This window comes from Fringilla coelebs (genome assembly GCF_963513975.1).
Source record: "Fringilla coelebs genome assembly, chromosome: 2".
In the NCBI taxonomy this organism is placed as follows: domain Eukaryota; kingdom Metazoa; phylum Chordata; class Aves; order Passeriformes; family Fringillidae; genus Fringilla; species Fringilla coelebs.
In genome coordinates this window covers 61,097,803-61,120,289 of record NC_140029.1, presented here as the reverse complement: position 1 = coordinate 61,120,289, position 22,487 = coordinate 61,097,803, and the positions used below count along the sequence as shown (strand labels likewise).

General features: G+C 39.5%; 1 protein-coding gene across 2 annotated transcripts in view; it reads left to right on the top strand.

Moving 5' to 3' along the window:
• The window catches only part of ENOX1 (ecto-NOX disulfide-thiol exchanger 1), a 356,320-nt gene that overhangs the window by 144,245 nt on the left and 189,588 nt on the right, over nt 1-22,487 (top strand). The window lies entirely within an intron of this gene.

The window sequence follows — 22,487 nt, the reverse complement described above, 5'->3', positions numbered from 1 at the left end:
ATGCTGTTTCCCATGATAGACCAAAAAACGCGTGGATCCCATGGTGATGTATGTTCATTGGAGGCAGCCTGGGCTGCAGCAGGAGGAAACAGATCCATGAGACACCCAGGCAGTGTCTCACATGAGCAGGACGTAGTTAACCTTGGGGGGAAACAGCCTGAAATGTAAAAATGAACTTATTAAGAGATATTTTACTCAGTAGGTTGGAGAGAAAACTTAAATTCTCATCTGTAAAGGTTTTGGTTCATTTTTTTTGTTTTATTTTACCCTGCACTTCAGCTATTTCACTGTCAATTTGCTGAATTTCCTCTGCATACAGAACAATTATTTCTCTCATGTCTACATGACAAACCAGGAGGGCTTAGCTAGAAGGGAGGCTTCTCCTTGGCTTCAGACCCTGAGGGTCTGCTGTGCAGGCTAGCACTGGGGATCTCAGGCTAATAGCTGCAGGAAGAAGGGGTCTGAAAACTCCAAATCAGGAGATCACTCATATTGAACAAGAACGACAGAACTCTCTCCTTGAAAGTGGGCTGAGGATTTATGGATTTTTGGAGAACTTTTTTCTTTACACTTGCAGCAGGTGTGGAGGAGTGATGGATTTTGTTTTAATCCAGCCCTGTAGGATGAGAGAAAATGGAGTTATGTTGAACTGGCTACAGAAAAAAAAATTCTCTGAGTTTGCTACAAATAGATAAAATGTATCTCACAGTTTGTAAAAATTACAGTGAAAAATGAACTACAACATGGAGACAGCATGACTTCTGTTTATAAATATTTGTATTTCATGCTGAGAATTCCTTTAGCTGAGTAGATGCCTTTGAAAAGTATCTGAAGATTAGAAAATCTGACTCCAAAAAACTTAATTTAATGGATTAAATGTACAAGAATTAAATTCTTCTTCACACAGGGCAGAGTGGAATTGCCCACTGGACAGCTGTTCATGCAGTTTCATGTCATTCTTGAGCCTGGTGCCCTCTGAACCCATGCTCACAAGTTGACGCTGTATTTTGCAAACTGGCCATTAGCACTTGCCTTTGTCACCTTGGATGGGTGAGCCATACCGTGAGCTAAGCTGGCTGCAGGATGAACAAATGCTTTTACAAGCCTTTTTATTTCAGTAATTCAGGTTCTCAAACCGCAGAGGGTGGGGGGAACCCCAAAATATTACCATTGTTATCATTTTTCTGAACTATTGACCAAACCACATGTTCTGATCTGCAGTAATATGTTTTCACCCACTTTTTATTAATTTTCCCTCTTTCCTTCATCCTTCTCCCCTTTTTATGTGAAGACCCACCCCCCCCACCCCCCCCCAGGCTCCTTCCCCCTTCTCCCCCTACCTTGTATCCATTTTGGATATTCTCCTTCTGAAGTTTGTTCTCCTCCTAAACATTAACTACTTCCTCAAGCTCTGTTACAGGATGTTACAGAAACAAAGCAGCATAGATTATAATATATCCAGTGCGTTACACTGTACCTCAAAACTGGTTGAAGATAGCTGTAAAAATCATTTGCCTTCCATATCTTACCTCCACTGGAATAGATGGCAGTGGTTTCATTGGCTTTGATGAGGGGATACCTGATCATTCCCCCATTTTCAAATATGCCCCGGGGTCACAGCAGGAGGCATCATCCAGAAAGGTTCAGATTCTAGCCCAAGCCCTGACTGCACCCGTGGGGATTTCTGTAGGCTATGAAAGAGAAGGTTCAGCTACCCAGAAATCCTCTCTATAAATAGTGGTGAGGGAACTGTGGGGTGCTCTGCTGTGCTAGATGATGCCACTTAAATGTGGAAAATACAATGAAAGAGGAACTGATCTTTTTGAAAACCTGTGTTTGGAGGTGCCGAGCACCTGAGGACATGATGCTGAGTAGTGAATTGCTTTATCAATATTTTGATGGAGATGAAGCCTCCGTGGAAGGAGAAAAGTATAGAGTAGAGGTAGCTTTGTGCCTCTCTGGTTTATTTTGAAGGATTTCTAGTCATTCTAGTCAGTCTCACCATCTCCTGGCACCTCTCGGTGTGTGCTGACAATCTTTGTGCTTCAGCAAGATCAAGCCATTGAGGCCATGGCCGATCAGTTGTCTTGTCAGCTCTCAGTGTCAGGGCGACCTGGTGAGGATCCTGTGCAGCTGTCTCAAGGCAAAGTGAGTTCAGGCCCCACAAGGAGCATTTTCTTCAGTTGAATATTGAAATATTTGTCTGTGTTCGGGAGTTTATGTTCGGGAGTTATGTTGAATTGTATCTTCAGCCTGAACTAGCAACATCTACTGTGCTGAACAGAAGACTGTTGATTGTTCTGAGCAACTTATCTGTGTTTGTTCTCTTCAAAAATATAGTTAGCAGAGTCACTCCTTATAGCACTTCTTGAGCAACACCAGGCAAGGAAACCAGTGCGCACTTTGCTGAAGGACCAGTGATCCTTGCTTGTACTTCTTAGACCTAGAGGGTCCAGTGGTCACTGACAAATGTGTGCAACCCTCTTCTGCACTGGGCAGGCGTGGTTATCCCTGTTCTTGAGTAAGAAACTAAAAAAATTGCAAATTCCAAGTGGCTTTCCAAGCCATAGACGTTCCATGATGCTGTTTTGTCTGTATGGTAAGATCTGGCTCACCCTTTGAACTGATATGTTCAGACTGGCATTCCAAAGCTGAAGGAACAACTGGGACCTTCCAGAGATAAGAAAATTACATAGATTAGAGATAAGAAAATTACATAGATCCATAAAATATTTAGTTTACAATTAATACACAAAACCACAGTGTGTATTCCTATTACTTGAACCAAGCAAGATATCATGTGTAGGAAATAAATCTCTGAAAGATTGCACTTTTTCTTTTTTTTTTTTTAATTAAATTTTGGATTTTCTTTTCAAAAGACATTTTTCGTTTAAGGCTATAATATTTTTATTTTTTAAAATGTATCTTGGGGTTCACTGTTTTCCTTTTTAGCATGCTTTGCCTATCACACTCCCTCAATGATGCCACAGTGTTTGTCTTCTGAAGCTTGTTCCCTTCCTGTGAAAAAAATGCGTGTCTTTTATTTATATAACGGATATGGTCTCTCTTTGAAATCTGTGCTACTCCTTACACATAGAGCAGACTGCAGAGGAGGTGGAGATGGAAAATGTGGTGCCAGTGAGCTCCCTCCTCACTAGGCTCTAGGCCTGTAGGTGACCCTCTCCATCCTGATCCTGCCTGAGAGCAGATGGTTCCAGCACAGGGACTGGACCTGTCCAGTGAAAAGACACAAGTCCATTCCAGCTCTGGTGAGGAAGAGGAGGTCGGGGACGTCTTTTCACAGGTTTTAGTAAGGAGAAAACATTGTCAATGTGTTATCATTACCATCCTCTCCACTTCTGGCTACTCTGTTTTGCAATAGTCTCATTCCAAGTCTGTTAGGTATTTTCACATTTTTTTGACACCTCTAGAGGAAAAGTGACATTTCTCTTTTAGAGAAAAATTCAGAAAACACCCTGCACACAAAAATGTCCAAGATTACATTCTTCTGCATAATTTTCAGCGATCTGCAGATTTGTCTCACACGGTGGCTGTTAAAGCCTGAATTCAAAATATTTCTCCAGAGAGCACGCTCAGGTTGCGATATGGTTAAACGCTAACTAAAAATTAAGAACATTTTGAATATCTGCTTGAGAAATTTAATTATGTCGTGATTTGAAATTTGTAGGCTTCAGTATCTGTAAGAATGCTACTTAATTTCCTGGAAATGCTATTAGACTTAAGCTCCGATCAGCTGGAATATTTTATTCATAATCATGTGGCACTCAGTGCCCATAATTAACAATTGTGTGTCAATTTGTCAAGCACCATAAAAGACAAATGGGAAGGCAAACTGTACTCTCACTTTTGCTTTTTCAGCAAATATTTTTCATTATAAATCCCATTTTCTAGAGGAGTTCTGAGATTACTTTGGTATTTTAGTCATTTAAAAACAAACAGTAGCCGGTTTGCAATTACATGCATTCCTGACTGGAAACGCTTCTGGATACAGTATTGCAGTTTATCTTACTGTTTGTCAATAACAGAGAGGAATGTTCCTTCTGCAAGCTGTCAGAAATATCTGGCAGGTAACTAAATTGTCCTTTTCAGTTTTGGGTAATGATGATCTGCTGCGCTGCCTCTGCTCCTGGTCTGCCACACACAGCATTGCAAAGTGCACAACTCCTCAGAAAATCAGGGCTGCTCCCTTTATCTTTCTTTTCCTCTTTTCTCTTTCATTTCTCAGTGATGGTAACTACGTTAGTGAGGGTAGGACATGATCATTTTATTAATTTCTGAGTACCTTGCAGTAAATCACTGTCAGGCATCTGAAGGATGATAATTAAAATGAACAAACAAAATCAATCGATGGTTCCAGCGCAAGTTGCCCACTCCCTGATAGTGGCTGTCACCACACTACTTTTCTTCAGAAGGTAAAAAACCTCCTGTTCTGTTTCTGTGCAGAAATCAGACTTCAACAGAGGCAAGTGTTGATAGGGTTAAGGTATTTATTCTAATACACTTCACTAGACAGTCTGGATTCCTATCCTGCCTGCTGAATCTGCCCATCTCAATACACATCTGTGGTTTCTGTAGGGAACAGGTTTGTAAACAGAGTTTAGCAATTTTCTGTATTCATTTTGTATGCTTGTCATATTTTTTTTTCAGAAATCCCAGTGCATAAATGCTGGTTTAGAAGCAGAGGTTCATTTTTCCTTATTTATAGTAGGTAATACTCCTATAGGACCTATATACATAATAAATGTAAACAAACAAACAAAACCTCCTGGAAATTGTGAAAATTGAGTGCATTTTCTAGCATTGTGGGGTTTTGGTTTTGGTTTCCTGGTTTGTTTGGGGTTTTTTTTCCCTATTTCTTTTTCTTACCTACTTGTGTTCATTGGTTACCCCATAAAACTTCCAGTCACAGCTGTTGTTTGCTTCATATCCAGTGCCAGGATATGAAGAGACTGACACTTCTACTTACACAGTCAAGACTAATATCATGCTAATCCTGGCTGGTGACTCTCTGTAACTATTTTTCATGCCTATAGAAGAAAGAAAATATGGAATAACCTACTTTAGTGGGGAGGAAAAAGGTGGAAATTCTTTTGTCTACTTGAGTGCCTTGAAGGTGGGGTTTAAGACTTAGTAAGTCCTGGAATTTAAATCATAGCAGTGGAAGACCAAGGGATTTATGTGGGTAACCTGGGATTTGTTTTATTACATTTAAGTTTTATGTATGACCTGTAGTCACTTGCTGGAGCAAAAAGCAAATGCAACAGAAGGGGCAGGAGGATGTGGGCAAATTATTCTTGACTGTGAAATGGTTCACCTCAACCCTGCTTTGAAAGAACCCCTTGCTGGGCATGGAGTAGCCATGATTGCAAGGCTCTCTCTGACTACAGGAGCCTTCTGAAAATGCTGTTACATAAATGCCACATATTGGCTCATTCTGTGCATCCTTTTCTCACTAGGAACTGTACTAAAACTTCTAAGAGGTTTTTGAAATGGGCATTTGACAGAAATATTTTTTCTAAATGGGATTAAGTCCAAGATTCAGTCTTTAAAGTTCCCTTACATTTCTTAAACTACCACAGTCCATTTCCCATGTGTCTATACCCACATTTATTTTCTTAACATTCTTTTTTAAAATTATTGGTGCAAACTTGACTTTTCTTATTGATCTCTTTTTTTTGATCCTTCTGCTGTAGTTCCCCTTCTATTTCAAATGTCTTTGACTTTTCTACTCTCTCTTTTGCTTTTCACATAGAATTTAAATGCTATGCCAACAAAGCACTGAAGTAAAAGCTTGTATTTTGATGTGATGATATTCCCCAGTGCCTTTGACCCACCATTCACAGTAAAGCCTTACTCCTTGCTGGATGACTCATCTCAGGAAATAACTTTTCGTAATGGATGTGTTTTGTGTAAATATCCAATGCCACCTCCATATTAAAGAGATCACTTGCTTATGAGAGAACACTGGCCTGTATCTTTCAATAGGCAAGCGTGTCAGTGCAGCGCTACAGTTGAAATTTTAAACCATTTTGCCTTGAAATCTGCATTTGGAACATCCCCCACTGCTGCTGTAATCACATCTCTTTTCATGCTTCTGGTGATGGATCCATGTGTTTGAGGTGGATCCTAGGATGTGTAGTTATAGACACTGAAGATGAACTTCTGAGTGTTCTGGTTTAAAGACAGGCCAGGGTGGTGGCTGTGGAGTGCCCTAAACACCTGGCAGCAAGGCAGGTAACCACATAGCGGTTTCATTCCCCCTCACAGTGGACTTCATCAGGTAAAATACAAATAGCACTTATCAAAACCTCTTATTTGGGGGTTTTCCTCCCTGTACCTAGAAAACACTGACTTTCTCTTTGCCTAAGATTTAGGAAAGGACATTGGAAACTAGGTTTTAGCATCTTTCAGAAGTGAGATGAAAGAACAGATTTGGGCTAGAGGGCTCGAACCCTCTCTTGGCACATGGAGTTCAGGAACATACAGTCTCTTGACAGAGGCATCATCTTAGAAGTGTTTGAGGTCTTTTCCTTCTGCTTTTCCCATTGGAAGGCTGATTCCAAACCCAATTAATGGCTAGGAACTTTATTTGCATTCATAGCCTAAATATATTCATGAACAACCTTTATCCATTTGTTTTGTGACACCATTACCTTTTATCTTGAATAGTTCTTTATTAATAATTAATAGGGTATTAATTAATATTTAATAGAGAGCAAACACATCCTCCCTTACCTTTCCCCTTAGCTGTTTCACTTCATTTTGCTAGACTAAACAATCTAAGCTCCTCTAATCTCCCTTGAAGAAAAAAGCTCTCTCCAAAATGATTTTTGCAGACATTTTCTACACCTGGTCTATTTTCATTTTATGATGACGATGGCCAAACTCCAACTTGCAAAATGCATGTGGCTCATAAGCTGTTACACTGTGTCTCTTTTGCTGATTATTCAGTGTTAGAGCTGCTGCCCAAAATGCAAGGGAAGTGTGTTGCCAGCGCTGCAAGGTAAGAAAATGGAATAGGCGCAGGATCAATGTACAATGCTCTGGTGCATGTGATGCTTCTAGTGTGAAGAAGCAGCTTCTAGCTCTTCTGTGTATTCCACTGTGCTGGCAGGAGCTCTGGACCAAGGGTGCAGGAACAAGGTATGGCATGGTATTTCACTAGGGAGATGTGCAAAATGGGAGGCTGATAAGGCGGGAGCAATAATTTTTAGAGAGGTGAAGGGCACAAAAAGCAAAGGTGAGGAGGATGCATCCTTTGGGATGGGCTCCAACCATTTTGCAATGGGCTTAGGGGCCATTGCTCAGATGAAGTGTTAATGCAGGTAGTCTGGAGCCTGGCTTAGCTTTATCACCCTAGGATGTGTCTCTGTGGCAGGCTGCAGTAGCACCTGAGCTGTGTGAACACACCAGCCACAGCGCTGGAAGGCCGCTTTAGCGTGATATTCCACCTGGGCTGATTAGCTCTTCTCACATAGCTAGGCTGCTCCCAGCATCAAGGCTGGCACTAATGGGCAGCCTGACTTTGGATATCATGGCCAAGCATTGTAGGCTCAGACGATTGGCACATAAACAGCAGAAAAATCTCCCAGAGTCTGGAGTGTTTGTCAGGTACGTAAATATCTCAGATTATTTTTCCCTAAATTATCCCTATGGGGATCGTTTATGCAGCAGTTTTATAACTAGTTTTTGCATAAAATATAGTCCTGGTACTCAGGTTATCTTTTATGTAGTCAAACATTTTATTGTTTGCATGCTAATCTAAACTCTTCATCACTGCTGAATGCCTTCCGCAGCCGTAGTCTGGTTTTCCTATGGTGCTTTGCTCTGGGAAAGAAAATGAATGTGTCTGCTTCTCTTAATCATAAATTCGGTCTCCTGTTTCTTTGTTATAATTCTTTTGATGTGAACAAAACTCCAAATCCATTTTTTGTGAAATTTAAGAAGCTAGTATGTTTAAGAATGCATATGTGCTAACAATGAACCCTCTGCATCTGGATGCTTAGTAAAAGCTGGGGCAATGTCTGTGTTGAAAGAGTTCTTTCAGTTTTAATACTTTACTCTTGATTGTGTCTGAGATACCATTTCCAGCCTTGAAGTAAGTAGAGGATTTATTGTTCCAATGTGGTACGGTGATCAGTTCACACCTCTAGTTTACTTTTTTCGGGAGGCTCTTTTTAATGTCTTAGTGAAAAGTTTAACCCTGGTAGAGGAGCCCAGATGACAAAGGGAGCCTGAGTAACCTCGTATTTCCATTTTGCTGGAGTATGTTGGGGTGTACCAAAGTTTAGGATGTAAGTCTGTGTCACTGTAGAGTTCATGGCAATGAAGAGTAACACCCACCCTATAATGTGAGGGTTGAAACAAATCTCTAAGTGCTTAACACGCAGCTCTCATTTTATCTGCATCTATACATGTGCTGTATGTACAGCACTGCACATTCCCGAGGCTTTGTCAGCCCAGGCATCCAAACCCAATTGCCTCCTGCTTGCATTTGATTACGGCTCCCAAACTAACCTGTGCTTAATTTACCACCATTTGAAGCTTCCATGCCCTCAGGATTAGAAATGGCTGGCTGCTTCTTGGCCAGGGAGAAGAGAGATCCTTGCACCCACAGACCTCAGCTCTTGAGGTGAAAAGGAGCTAGGTCACTGCTACAGTGTCACTGTAAGGATTGTTTGGACCCAAACCATTTCTTTCCACTGAGTCAGTTGTAGGAGGAATGCTGAAGATAAAATAATAGCAATTTTCGTGTGCAGGCTACAATGAGCAAGGCAAATGCCCCCCCTCTACATAGGTTCTGCTCAGGGAATGCCTCAGGGAGTAAGGAAGGGACTTATTTGGGGCCAGAAACCTCTGTACAGCAGCATTTCATAGTCCAGTAGTAATCCAAAACCAAAGTCTATCTGCACCTCTGATTTGTTGTTTGTTTTTTTTTTTCTCAATACTTTCCTCATTTTTTTCTTCCCATAAAGGTTAAACTCAAGATTGAAAAAAATAAATAAAAATTGAAGTCTCTGCAGTAGAATGATACCTGGAACAATAATTGGATCAAATGAATAATGTGCATTTTTACTCATAGTCTGAAGTGTCCTAGTTTGTGTGATGGATTAATCACCATTTCCTTGTGAATTATGTCATCACTTTCAAAATGATATCTCAGTTTCCATGGAGTGGCTGAAGCCAAAGACATCTGCCTTATTAACTGCTTGTTCATATCAATTTTTTGAAACTAGAGTTTCAGTTAGTGGTAATGGTAAAAGAAGGTGGGGAAAAAATTCCCAGGAGGTCACAGTTTACATAAAATAACAACTTTCATCAAGATACAGTTGTCAGTTTTAAGTTGTGTCTTGCTGGTTTGTGTCTGGGGCTTGTTGAATAAAGTAATCAGGGTCACAGTTAATCAGGACACACCTGATTTCCCCTCAAAACCAGGGAAGCCCAGTGGTGACAGATACAGAATATTATTTCAGCTGTATCCTGTATTTAAAAATACAGGATACAACAATAGTTACTAGCATTAGTGACACTCTGCCAACATAGGCAGCATTTTGGGTTCTGTTATAAATAGGGAAAAAATCACAGTTCATGAAATGTAGGGTCCATTTGTCTTATTTTTTTAAGCTGTAAATGACCACATTGCAAAACTGGATTATTTCAGATTAGGATAATTACCATGTGGGTTTTAAGAGGTGGGGGAAAAACAACATTTTTACAGCCTCTTCCTGAATACACCTTTGACAGGAGAAAGGAAAAGGGAAACACCCCAAAGAGACATGGGTGGATGGGTGGGAGAAAGGGAAGGAAAGGGGAAAGGGGAAAGGGGAAAGGGGAAAGGGGAAAGGGGAAAGGGGAAAGGGGAAAGGGGAAAGGGGAAAGGGGAAAGGGGAAAGGGGAAAGGAAAAGGAAAGGAAAGGAAAGGAAAGGAAAGGAAAGGAAAGGAAAGGAAAGGAAAGGAAAGGAAAGGAAAGGAAAGGAAAGGAAAGGAAAGGAAAGGAAAGGAAAGGAAAGGAAAGGAAAGGAAAGGGGAAAGGGGAAAGGAAAGGAATTAGGAATTAAATGCTATTAAATGTTTGCTGTAGTAAAAGTATTTGGTTGTGCTCTCTGAGGTATAATAAATATTGTCCAAACTGCAAAATGTGCAATTCTGTAAGACAGACTCAAAACACTACAATCAAATCCTCCAGCCTGCTGAGAGTGTTCAGCCTACCATAATTTAGAGTTTGTCATTAATAACTGGCATGCTTTGCAGACATATTTCTTTTTCCATCATGTATTAGAAATTTTGATGAAATTGGTCTTAGCGTGCTAAAAACATGATCATTTGCTAGGAAGTTTTGTTGGTCAGGAATATATACATTGAGAAATAATAATTCCGAATGCTACATGACAACTTTAGCCTTCCTGTTACATTTACAGTTTTCCATCATCTTGGTGTAGGACTGTGATGTGTAAACTCTTTTCCCAGCACAAATTTGGGTTATAAATCTAAGTCTCCAATATCATGCTCCAGCATAAATAAAAATAAATCAAATTTGTTGAGTCAGCTTTTTATCCCCTGTTCAAAATCAACTTCTGATTTTTGATTTATTAGATTATTCCATTGACTAGTGACTGAAAGGCTAATGCAGGAACAGCCACACTGGGTCAGATCAAAAGTTGGTCTAACTCAATACTTGGTCTTCAGCTCTGAAATTAAAGCCTAGTAAAGAATGCAAGAGGACAGGCAGGTACAGCCATTTCCAAGAAGTACTTTATGCTGCTTCACTTCATTGCTCAAAGACTACCTGAGCCAGAGGTGATGGCCCTTGACAGGGCTATCACCTGTGATTCCTATGAATTGGTCCAGTTAACTTTTCAGAGCATGTAAACTTCTAGCAGTTACAGCTTCCCATGGCAAGGACTTACACACAGTTTAATGATGTGCTGTATGGAGAGCCATGTCTTTTTGCTTGTCCCGTTGCATGATACTTTCATGTGATATGCCCCTGTTCTTCTCTGTAACTTCAGGTAGGATGAACAGATTCCTTTCCATTGTCTTCATTCATCTGATGATTCTGTAAATGTCTGTCACATCCCTATGTGACATACTTAGTCATTGCTTTCCCAGGCAGAACATAACTAACTCTGTGTAGTTGTTTTCACCTGGAAACTCTTCCAGGCCATTGAGTGTACTTGCTACCTTCCTATTCGTCTAATAATTTTTTCCACATCTTTTTTGGGTAAAGAAACCAGGAGATTAGGATGGAACTTTTGCAATGAGAGATTGATATTTCTATTTGTTTTCCCTGTCTTTCCTAGTAATTGGATTTATTGTTGTGGTTTAACACCAGACAGCGTCTAGGCACTACACAGCTGCTCACTCACTTTCCCCTGGTGGGATGGGAAAGAGAGTCAAAACAGTAAAGTGGGAAACCTCATGGGTTGACTTCAACAGGTAAAGCCAAAGCCACACATAAAAGCAAAGCAGAACAAGTACTTCATTCACCAGTTCCCATGGGCAGGCAGGCAGGTGTTCAGGCATCTCCAGGAAAGCAGGGCTCAATCATACATAAAGTGACTTGGGAAAACAAAGACCATACCTCTGAAGGCCTCCTGACTCTTGACTGTTTCAGATTGTATCTGAAATCTCATTTGTGCCTCAGAATAGCCTACTGCAGACTTCATCACCCTGTGTACAAAGTCGTGGTTGCTGGCTTTTTCCACATGTCCAGGACTCTCAAATTACACGTTTTCAATTTTCCCTGCTATTTAATGGCTTGGGTTCTGAGCTACAAAGAATGCACCGGTATTGGTGGTGTAGGAGCAGGAGGGTGCTCTTGGAGCAAATCTCCTGATTGTCTCTACTTACCGTGTACTTGTACATACAGATGAATTTGATTCTTTTTAGATGTGATTAAACCAAAAGACAGGCTACTGAAGTTCACCTTAAGTGTCCTATTCTCAGACATTGGACCCATGGAAGTAGACTGGAATGAGTCCGAATTAAATTAAGAAAAGAAGAAGAATGAAAAAAATTAAGAAGTTTGGATCATGTGTGGTCTTCATCAGCAACTATTTCACTGTACACATCTGCTCCTGTTGATCCTTGTTTCTTCCTATTTTTAACATGCTTCAAGCCTTACTCCAGTACTTCACAACTTGCCCTTATCTTTACCTCCCTGAGCAAATTACTGTCAACGACATGGGTGTTAAAAAATGGCAGGTAGTATGCAGTTTTGGTTTAAGATGTTAGACCAATATCATTGAGTAGGGATACATTTTTTCTTCTAGATCTTCTTATATGTACCATTTCTTACCAGTTCTTTTCTACTACTGTGCCTGACAATTTGAGGTTTTCTTATGAACTGATTAAAAAAAAGATTAAAAAGTCTTGGCTGTTTCCAGTAGTTGTTCTCTGAGCTTTAATACTCAGGGTGAATATTTCACTGTCTCCTTTATATTATTATTTTCAGTGGAAGAGAAGCTGCCAAAAGTAAGGGAGGGAAGTACGAGTTTGAGGGAATGGTAAATTCTTTAAAATTGGCATACTTGATAACTGATCTTCAGCATTTGATTTCATGGGAAACAAAAATGGATTGATCTTGAATTAATATCTTGTTGAGGGATGATAAACAAGCTGGTGTGGTTTATATAAATTGTCCCGCTAACCTTGTGGTCACAGCCATGGTTATGATATAAAACCTTTTTATCTTGCAGAATTATCACATTTTGCAGTGCTCTGTTTTTCTGTTTCAATAGGCAAAAGTTCACTTATTGGTGCATTTGATTGTGGGTCTGAAGGAACCAATTTTCTGCTCCTTTTGAGATGGAAACTCATCTTGCTGGACTTCTATTTATGACCTCTTGACAATGCTTATATTTTATTTAGGAAATTGTTTTCATTACTTCAGTTTGCTCAACCAAAAACCTCCAGGCACTTCATTCAACTTTAGATGCACAGAATAGGATAAATGCAAAAATTGATGGAGTGCAGTGATTTATGATTAATTTAACCTTCTGCTGTTTTGATGTCTAGTTTTTCCAATCTATCACACTTGGGATTGAAGTAACCATGGTGGAGGAGTCAAAAAAGGCATATGAAGTGCCCTAGTCATCTGTCTATGAAACATGGGTCTGAGAACTTCTTCCATCAAACTTCTGATTACTGCAAAGCTATAACTGGTCTGATAAATACAACAGGTGTCTGGCCTCTTAAATATGGTGTGAAATCCATTTTAAGTTTAGAAGCAAACAGCCTGATCTGGAGAATTTTTCAGGCAGGTATTTTTTGAACAGTTAAAAGAAAATAAACCTAGTGTTGTTATTATATTGAGTAACAGCCTCCCCTTTGTCAAATGACAAACGTGCTTCAAAACTGCAATCTTCTTTGCAGTTGTTCTGCCAAAACTGCTAATAAATTAGATCCTTATTGTTAGGCATATTTATGAAATATTTGTTTCATTCCTGATCTACGTGCCCTTTTTTTCAGTACATTTAAAGAATGAACATGCTTCTGTTGCATATTTATAAATCTTAAATATCATTAACTTTGAATCACAGAATTAAGTGGTAACTCTGATTATTCTTTTATTGTGAGAATGGAACAGGCATCTGTTCATTGAGTTTACAAGATAACATCTGGTGCAGAGGGTGCCAAACAGCCAACTATTCTGCAAATTGAGTGCCAGAAGATGACTTTTAAAGCAAAGTCTGTGCTGCAAAGACAATGGTGCAATGCTTGGACGGAATTCAGAGGATGTGTGCTGCAAGGGGATCTCAGCCAGCAGGAAAAATGCTCCCCTCACGTCTTTTGCTATACAAACAGGGTTAGTCACCTGCTATTCTCTGGGCTCTTCTTGTAGATATTAATAGAGTAGGTGAGACAGGACTGTGCTGATTTTCTGATGCCTTCTTGTGACTGCCACATCTGCCCCACTACCAGGGGTATCAATGGGAGAACTTGTCTGCTTACACCCTGCCTGCATGAGGGGCTGCCCTAGCTCAGTGGGGCTGAGGAAACTGAGTCTGTGTCTGCTGAGCTCCCCTCTCAGTTCACCACAGCGTATGCTCTTTCTTAGCAACTTGGGAGAATCTAAGTGTGTCCAGTCTGAACAGTTCTACAGCAACAAAGCAGCATGCGTAATTTATATGTATTTATTTTGTGAGAAAAGAACTTACGGAGCCAACTAACAAATCTGCGTGATCTGCCGATGAACAGTTTTCTTACAGGTATGAGTATATCATGTAATGAAAACCAAGCAACAGTAAATCATGAAGCAATTAGAAGCAATCAAACAAGGAGCTAGTTAAAAACCTACGGAAGTGGAAACAGTGTAAACACAGTCCCTCCAGATGGGATAGTGCAGAACTACTTAAAGCCTTATCATGGCCCCATTAATACTAGTATAAACTTCAGTTTAATCTTTCTTATTTGTCTTCAGATTATTTGAAATAATCTCTTTTACTTAAAAATTTTTCCCTCTCTCCTGCCATGTTATTTTTCTTTCTTTACCTAGTTAAGCTATTCAGAAAAAAAACCCATCTTTTTGTTTTTTTTAATGATCTGAAGCAGAATTCTTGAGTTTGTACTGCGTATTCTTCAAGCACTCTTTTCTGGCCCAGAGAGGTTTTATGTAATTCACGTTGCCACAGTGTTGGAAAATATTATTGGGAAAGGAAAGAGATGTTTCAGTTGTATTAGAGCATTAAAAAATTGCTTTCACACTGCATCTTTGAAAAAAAATAATGCATTTCTAACAACACTGCATGGAATCTCAGTTGGAGGTGACTGTATAGCAGTATGTACCTCATGTTAGATCTAAATTTAATCCAACTGTAGTCCACCAAAAGCAGATGCAGCATTAGTTGTATAAGCTGAATATAAAGGCAGTCATTTTGCCGAGACAATCTTTAACAAAACAATTCTTTTTTTATTCAGTTTTCAGATTTTTATGTTGCTCTAAGGGACCGATCATGCTGTTTTGATGGGTGTTCCTGATTGACGTCAGATTTTATTAGTGGCATTAGTATTGAAGGGAAGGGTCATAGGTTGGTTACGGTTCATTCTACCTGCCTGTCTCACTCAGCAGCAAGTAGGAAATGTCCAGTAATTTTCTGGTTTTCTGCTTCTTTTAACATTTTAATATTTCAGATGGCTAAAGTGCAAGTTAATCATGTTTATGCATTAATAAAAGGTACATAAAGCGTTTCAGTTAGTCAGTTGAATGAAATTATTTCAGAGATGTGATAATAACCTTAAGTGGTGTTTTGAATACACTTCATATAAATTAGATCCATTAGATGGGATAAAAGTGATGTTTTCTAGGCATCCAGTAATTGTCAGGTCCACTAATTCCTGCAGCCACTCTAAGCAGATGCTGGTAGCTTTCCTTCATTGTCCAAAGTTTTTCTGTGTTTTGTGTGTGAATTGTATCTTTGTGTTGTGAGTAGCCCACCTACTCCAGTTTGTGGGGGGATAGAATGTAAGAAAATAAAGACAGTGCAGAAAGTAATCTCACCCCTGAGGAGTTGCAGCTGTACTAATTACCAAAGATTAGGAGCAGGTCTGCCCTTAACAGACCACAGCTGTGTCCAATGAGGATGAGTGCTATAAAAGAGTGGGTTACCTAGTTGCAAAGGGAGCTGGAGTTTGTTGGCTGTGCTGTGAAGAAGAAGGAGTCAGTGCTGCAAGGAGCTGCCCATGAGAAATCACCAAGAAGGTATGGAACTTTTACAATAAGATGACAACACCAATTTTCCCTTCTCAATCAAAACCTTCATAAATTGAAAAAAACCAATTCCAAAGCCTTAATCATTCAGCTTCTTTCAGAGGATGATGGTTTAATTGCCTGTGTGGATTTCTTACCAGGGCCTATCAGGTGCACAGAGAGGAGTGCACTGTTCCTTCTTGCTCCACCTCAGTGCAGAATGATTTTCAGGTTTACAGGTGGTTTTAGGGAAAAAACTGAACAAAGTAATTCTTTGTGCCCTTTTGACATGCCTCTAATGGTAGATAAAAGGAAAGAATGTGTTACCTGTTTTCTGCCATTTGCATCAGAATGACACATGTTGAATGTTGGACCATGTAATCAGACATTGCGTCCATAAATAAACCAGGCAGAAGAAGGGCTAAAGGGAAGCGGCTAGCTCAGAGGAAGAGCCATTTAATTCTGTGGTGGATTTTGAGCTGTGTTTTTGTGGAAAATTAAGGGCATAATCAGTTTGAATAGTGTAAACTGATCTTTATCTGTCATAGCAGTCTTCTTCCCCCGAATTAGTGTTAAACCCCATCTATAGTAACTAATGCTATCATCTTTCATAAATATTTGGACTCTTGTTCTTCCTCAATAAATGATGATTGCATTAAGTAAATATTTAGCAATTAGATAGCATATCTATTTTGGCTTTCTTCTCCACTTGTGTCTTTGAGCATGCCACAAAAAGACTCAAAACTCTTTTTGGCTCCTCCATACTTTCCACTTTTTTCTGTGTAAATATGCAGTTGAGATTTCCTGTTGTATATTTCTAAACTCAGCAGTGAAAAGACAGTTTAAAAGCCAGGCTATGCAGCTCAGGAAGGATAAAGGAAACGAGGAACAAAACCAGTCTATAGTGCCAGTATAAACGTGATTACACAGCAGAACAGGATAGTTGCACTTTGCAAGTCAGATTTCGTGCACTTCTCCTATCAGCAGACTCATGGGAAAAGAAAAATAAAAACCTAATATGATCCTAATCTGCTGGAATTTTAGATGGTCATTAAAGAGTGCTGGGTCTGTATTGAGCGATGAGAAATGCAGTGGCTTTAATTGTTTATGTTCTTTGGTACAGAACTCCTTGCAGAGCTGAGGACACAAATAAAATTATTCTGTTTGTCATGTACATCTTTAGTGTGTCCATTATTTCAGGCAGAAAAACCTCCATGTTCCTGCATTCTATAAGCTTCAGGCACAGGGTGAATAAATACATACTTGAAAGCATAGTACAAAAGATCACAAATTTTGGTTCAAATGTATTAAAAAAATTATATTCCTTTTTGTCATCTGAAATCAACAAATCTTACGTACATAGTTATTGTTTTATTTAAATCTGGACTAGCAGTAGCTCCTATTTTAGCCTCTACCTTCAACGATACATCTTGTTCTCTAAAAAGTGTCTTCTCTCTCCAGTGAGAACTGTTTTTGTTCCTAAACAAAGCCCTGAAAAGGTCACATTGGAAATCTAAGTCCCGGTAATTCAAATGTGAGCCTAAGTTAAAAAATGATGTGTCTGCAGCTTGCCAAGTGCTGTTAGAATCTAGAGTGTTAGTTTAGATTCAAGTCGAATAGAGCAGTATCCATTGGGAAATTATGCTTTCCTGAGAAGCATGTATGGATTTTTTTCTTTCTGTATACCTTTCCAATAAATATTATGATAGCAAGATTCTGTTTCCCATGAATTCTTTATTTAGGTTAAGTATTATGTGTGAACTCTGATTTCATGGTTTAGTCCTGATCAAAGTAGCTGATTTTTTAAAATTTTTTATTTATCTGGTAGAGAATTGGGTTAAAACACTCAGCAAACTCACATGGCTGTCCAAATAAACGTGATATGTAGTAACACAAGTCCAGATATATAGTAAGGAATAGAAATGAAAATACTTGAAACTGCAAGGGAGGAGGAATTTTGGTTTTACTGTTCAGATCCACAGTTAAGAACTGGAGGAACAAAAGTGAAGTTAATGGGCTGAGATAAGAACAGTTTACTGGAAACAGCAGTGAGATAAGAAAATGAACAGTAATAGGAACTATATTAATAAAAAAGCTGTACAAAAGGAGGAGCGATTTACATGCAAAATGCAGACCCTGGGTGACAATGAACAAAAGCAAGTGGCTTCCCCCTCCTGCCACATTTCCTCTGCTGAAACCCCTTCCTCTTCCAGGACGGCGGAGATTCCCTCACTCCCACCCAGTGTGGTGTGAAATGGTACAGAATAACCTCCTGGCCACCTCAGACACACCCCTCTCTCTTTTTTGCAAGATTAAGCTTCATGTTCCTTGTTCTGTTTCTGAAGTGTGGTGCACACTTAATCCTTCCGAAGAGACTTTGATCGGCATAGCTCTGTCTGCTTCTGTGGGACACATGGATGCATAACTAACTTCTCATGGGCTGGGGTTCATCCTGGTCTTTGCAAGGTGATTGCCCATCCTTCAGTCTGACAATTTTTGGACAGTGTCAGCTAATAGAGGACTGAAAATAACATCCCTATGAAGGTGACTGACATCAATTGCAGGTTTGGGAGGCTTGGAGTTTTGGTCCAGACAGATTTTGAGTGCAGTGTCAGTTACGGAAGGGCTGCCTATGCCCAGTGCCATCCATCTGAACATGCTGGTATTCAGAGCATGAATGAAATTTTTCTTGTGTATTTTTCACTCAAAACGAAAAACAAGCATGAAAGTGTTAAAAATAATAGGATAGAATGGAGAATGCTGTTGCTAAGCATCACTTAAAAGGCCATTCTTCTCTAAAAAGTGTTGGTAAATACAGTGCTATTTGACTCAGGAGATATAATCCCAAAGTGTATTCAGAATGCTATCTTCAAATGCTTGCAATAAAAATAAAGGGCTTTCCCCCCTTTATATTTCACTTGTGTTAGCACAGCAGAGTCAGCATCTCTGAACATGAGCTCTTTATTCCTTTTCACCTGTCAGTAGAGTGGTTCTGAATGTTCTGCTTACAAATCCCAAGTCATCTCCTGTGTTATGTGCAATGCAGTGGCCATTGCACAACCAAGGCAGGGTGAAGGATGAGGCTGGAAGTGACACCAGTGGGCAAACTGGTCTCACATAGTTGCTGTTTACTCTGTTTACTGTTAGGACTTCCAGAAGTTTTTCAACCAATCTAGAAAATGATGATTGGGTGAACTGGAAACATTTCACCTATGAGACATGGAGTTTGGGCAGCTTTGGGAGTAGTGATCCTCAGTCCAACTGAGAACATCAATTCTGTCAGGAGTTGGGGCTATAGTGCCGTAATCTGTAGCAGGATTTCCACATTTCCTGGACAAGAAGTGGAGAATTGAGGAACTCAGATATGTGTCATGTTTTTTCACTCCATTACAGAGACCTGGAGGCCAAGCAGAACCCACCTTGTTCCAAAACTCTCCTGGTAAGGCTAGACTGAATCACATACATCCCAGGAAACTGAAGGTTTCTAGGGGCAGGCAAGGGTAGATGATTCCATTTTTAAGATGCAGGTGTACAAATTCCTGAATTGTCCAGGGCTGTTGTCCTAATCAAAACATGGTACATGCTACAACTAATACCAGAAACATGAGAAGTTTTTAACCCAGTTTGAGATAATGGGGATGAATAAAGCTTCTTCAACAGGAGGAAAGATCAATAGAAAAAGTGAAGAGTATTCTGAACTGAAGCCAGTTGGCAGGAAAAAGCCAATTGCACTGGAATCTTCAAATAAAGATATTGAACCATGCTTAATGGTGAAATATGATTTTATTAATTGGGACTCCCTGTCAAAATACATTGAAAAACTGCCTGAGTACTGAGAGAAAAGTTCATGTCCCTTGCTGCTAAGGTCACTTTGTAGCTGGAACATCCCTCTGGGCATCCTGGAACACAGCAGCACTGCCCCAGGCTTTAGCAACATCCATTGCAATGTGCAGATCCTCTCAGCTTTGCTCCTCTGAAACCCCTGAAGAATTACACAACTGTCAATTTTTGGCCTTCCAGATTGTTCAGTGGTATGCAAATGAGTGACTGAAACACATCTCAGAGTAGCCTTCAGGTTTTTGGGGCTGTATATATACCTGCTCTCTTGCGGAAATATTATACACCAGAACTATAAAAAAATCTCACTATCATTTTTACAGGGCAGCAGACCTAATGTCATCCATCCCCTATGGCTTCCAAGCATCAGATTTGACTGCTCATCTAAATACAAAGATGAGCTCTGCCTTCTTGCATTTATCTCTTCCACAACCTGTGTTGCTCTTTTACTCTGAATGTCAAATCTTTCTTGAAAATACATCTGTCATTATGTGGCGCTTCTTGTTCATAAGCTTTTCTGGCACCTTGAAATTTTGCAACATGTCCCCAGCCTCTCTTAAAAAATGGGTAAATTTGGCAACTGAAGAACATAACGTGAAGTGCCTTCATTGTTCAGAATATGCTGTAAGCTGGCTGATCCAACCCCAGAATCAAGAAGGAAGTTTGATAAGGTTTAAGCCTGCTTGAGTAGTTTCTCTCAGAGATGTACCTGGTGGTAACAAATCCATTGTAGTGGAGCTGTTCCATTTTACCTGTTAGTATGGTATCAGAGAGAGAGGTGAAGTGGGGCCCAGCTGCAGCACTGACACAGTTTAAATAGCATTCCTAGCTGGGATTTACTGCTGGGAAGCTGCAGGCTCTGGTGTATGGATATGTATGTGCATGGCTGTACATGCGCAGACACACAGAAGTCTGCCTTGTTTGCAGAGCAGGTGCAGTTCTTTCCCCTGTGCTGGCCATGTCTATCCTCTGTGGCTTCTTGGTTCAGTTCTGCACCGACCTGGAGCTGGATGACGCTTGGATTTTGTGTGGATGGTGTGGTTAATCCAGCTTTGTGCGCTGCCAGTTTAGAAACACAAAAGCATGAAGGACTTCACTGCAGCGGGCAGTGCTCATCCTGAGACTCTGGCACAGTAACTGAGGAGTTAGTCACACAATATTTCTTTAGGAACTGCAGCCACTGAGCGAGTGAGTAACTATTTACTGTCAGCTGTGTTAAGGAAATCAATTTTCTTACATTTTAAATCTTGCTTCCATGCTTTTCCCTAATGCAATTTAAGTGTGATCTTCCTCAGTTGTTGTAGCCTGGCAAGGTGTGTATTAGCAAAAGGCCAAATGTGGAACACAATGCTGTGATGAATTTTATGTTTCAGCTGCTTTTCAGAAGGAACTTGTAAACCAGATAAATTTTGTCTGCAAACAAAGAAACGATAAAGCAGTCACAGATGTTTCTTTTTAAGCACAGTGTAAATAAGAGTACTCATAAAACTTTTATGGACTATATCTGTACCTTTTTTCTGCAATGTTATAGAAAAAAATTAATAACTCCCTTCTATCATCAAAACAAAAATAGAATTTTGTCCTACTTTCATGGTGAAAAAAAATTCTCAGTGTATTTCTGTACATGCATTACTATACAACTCCTGGTAGCCTGTAAAAATAAATGTTGACTTTTCCATCACCATGTGATTAGTTAGGCTAGAGTCAGAGAAAATCCAAAAATCTTGACCATACATCACACACATAGTGACTATAGTTCAGTGACACGTGTTCAGTGACACACAAGATCCTTTTATCCTGTGAGTACCTTTTATGTCGGAGGATCATGTTTGCATAGCCAGAAATCAACACAATGAAGCCTTATGGTACTCAAATTTCTTTTTCACTTCAGGGCCTAGCACTTTCTAAAGTTTTGAATGTATATCAGCTTTAACCCAAAAGATTTTACATAATTTTACTGAATCTTTTGTAGTTAAGAATTTGACAGCGGTTAGATTAGAACTTGAATTTGTAACAATAATTTATAAACATGTAACAGAGTATCAGATACCTGCAGTTACTGCTTCAATTATCATGAATGGAAGAGCAGTTTCTAAGTGAATACAAGTCGGATATTTATATGAGAACTAAAAAGGTAATATTAAACTGGAAAAAAGCCATTTTCTACAATCTGATGGAAGTGTCTTTAGAAAATAAAGACCCTTGGTGTTCACAAGCAGTAGCTATGTATATAGCTGTGTTTAGTACCTGATTCATCTTCAGCTAAGCAGAAGATTTGCTGTGAACTAAAATTTAAAGATATTATATCAGAAAATTTAAAGTATTTCCAGTTTGCTAGAATTCTTTATCTTCTTATCTGAGCAAAGACTTCTGCTATAGAGCTAAAAACATACAATGAATATATGAAATAATATTTCCATCAGTCAGACCAGTAGTCTCTAAACACACTTATATTGTGTGTAAACTGTACACAATTTTCAGGCTATCCCTTTATGGCAGCTCTTTACAGAGGTCTTGCAGCAAGAGAAGCCAGGAGGGTGCTGTTCAGCAGAAACAAAGGAATGTCTCCTCTCACTTTTGCATTGTACAGAGTTCTCTGCTTGAAATGCTGTCTCAATAAAAATCACAATGCAAAAGCAGGTGCTGGGTGAAAATCTCCTTCATTTGTCTGTCTGTAAGTCCCACCTGTAGCTCTCTCAGCAGATAACAGTGACTGAAAAAGAAGTAAGAGACTTTCTTCATTCAGAAGGTAAAGTGAAAGATTGAGAACATTCAGCATTTATATGTCCTTGGAAGTTTAGAAAAATTGGAGTACTGCCAAATCAAAACAGCATCCTGGAGATACTTCTATGCTTTTTTGTTATTTTTGGCATTGAGTTTATGCCAAGGTTTTATACTTGGATCACCTTTCTTTCTTCCTTGTTTCCTTCCTTTCTTTTC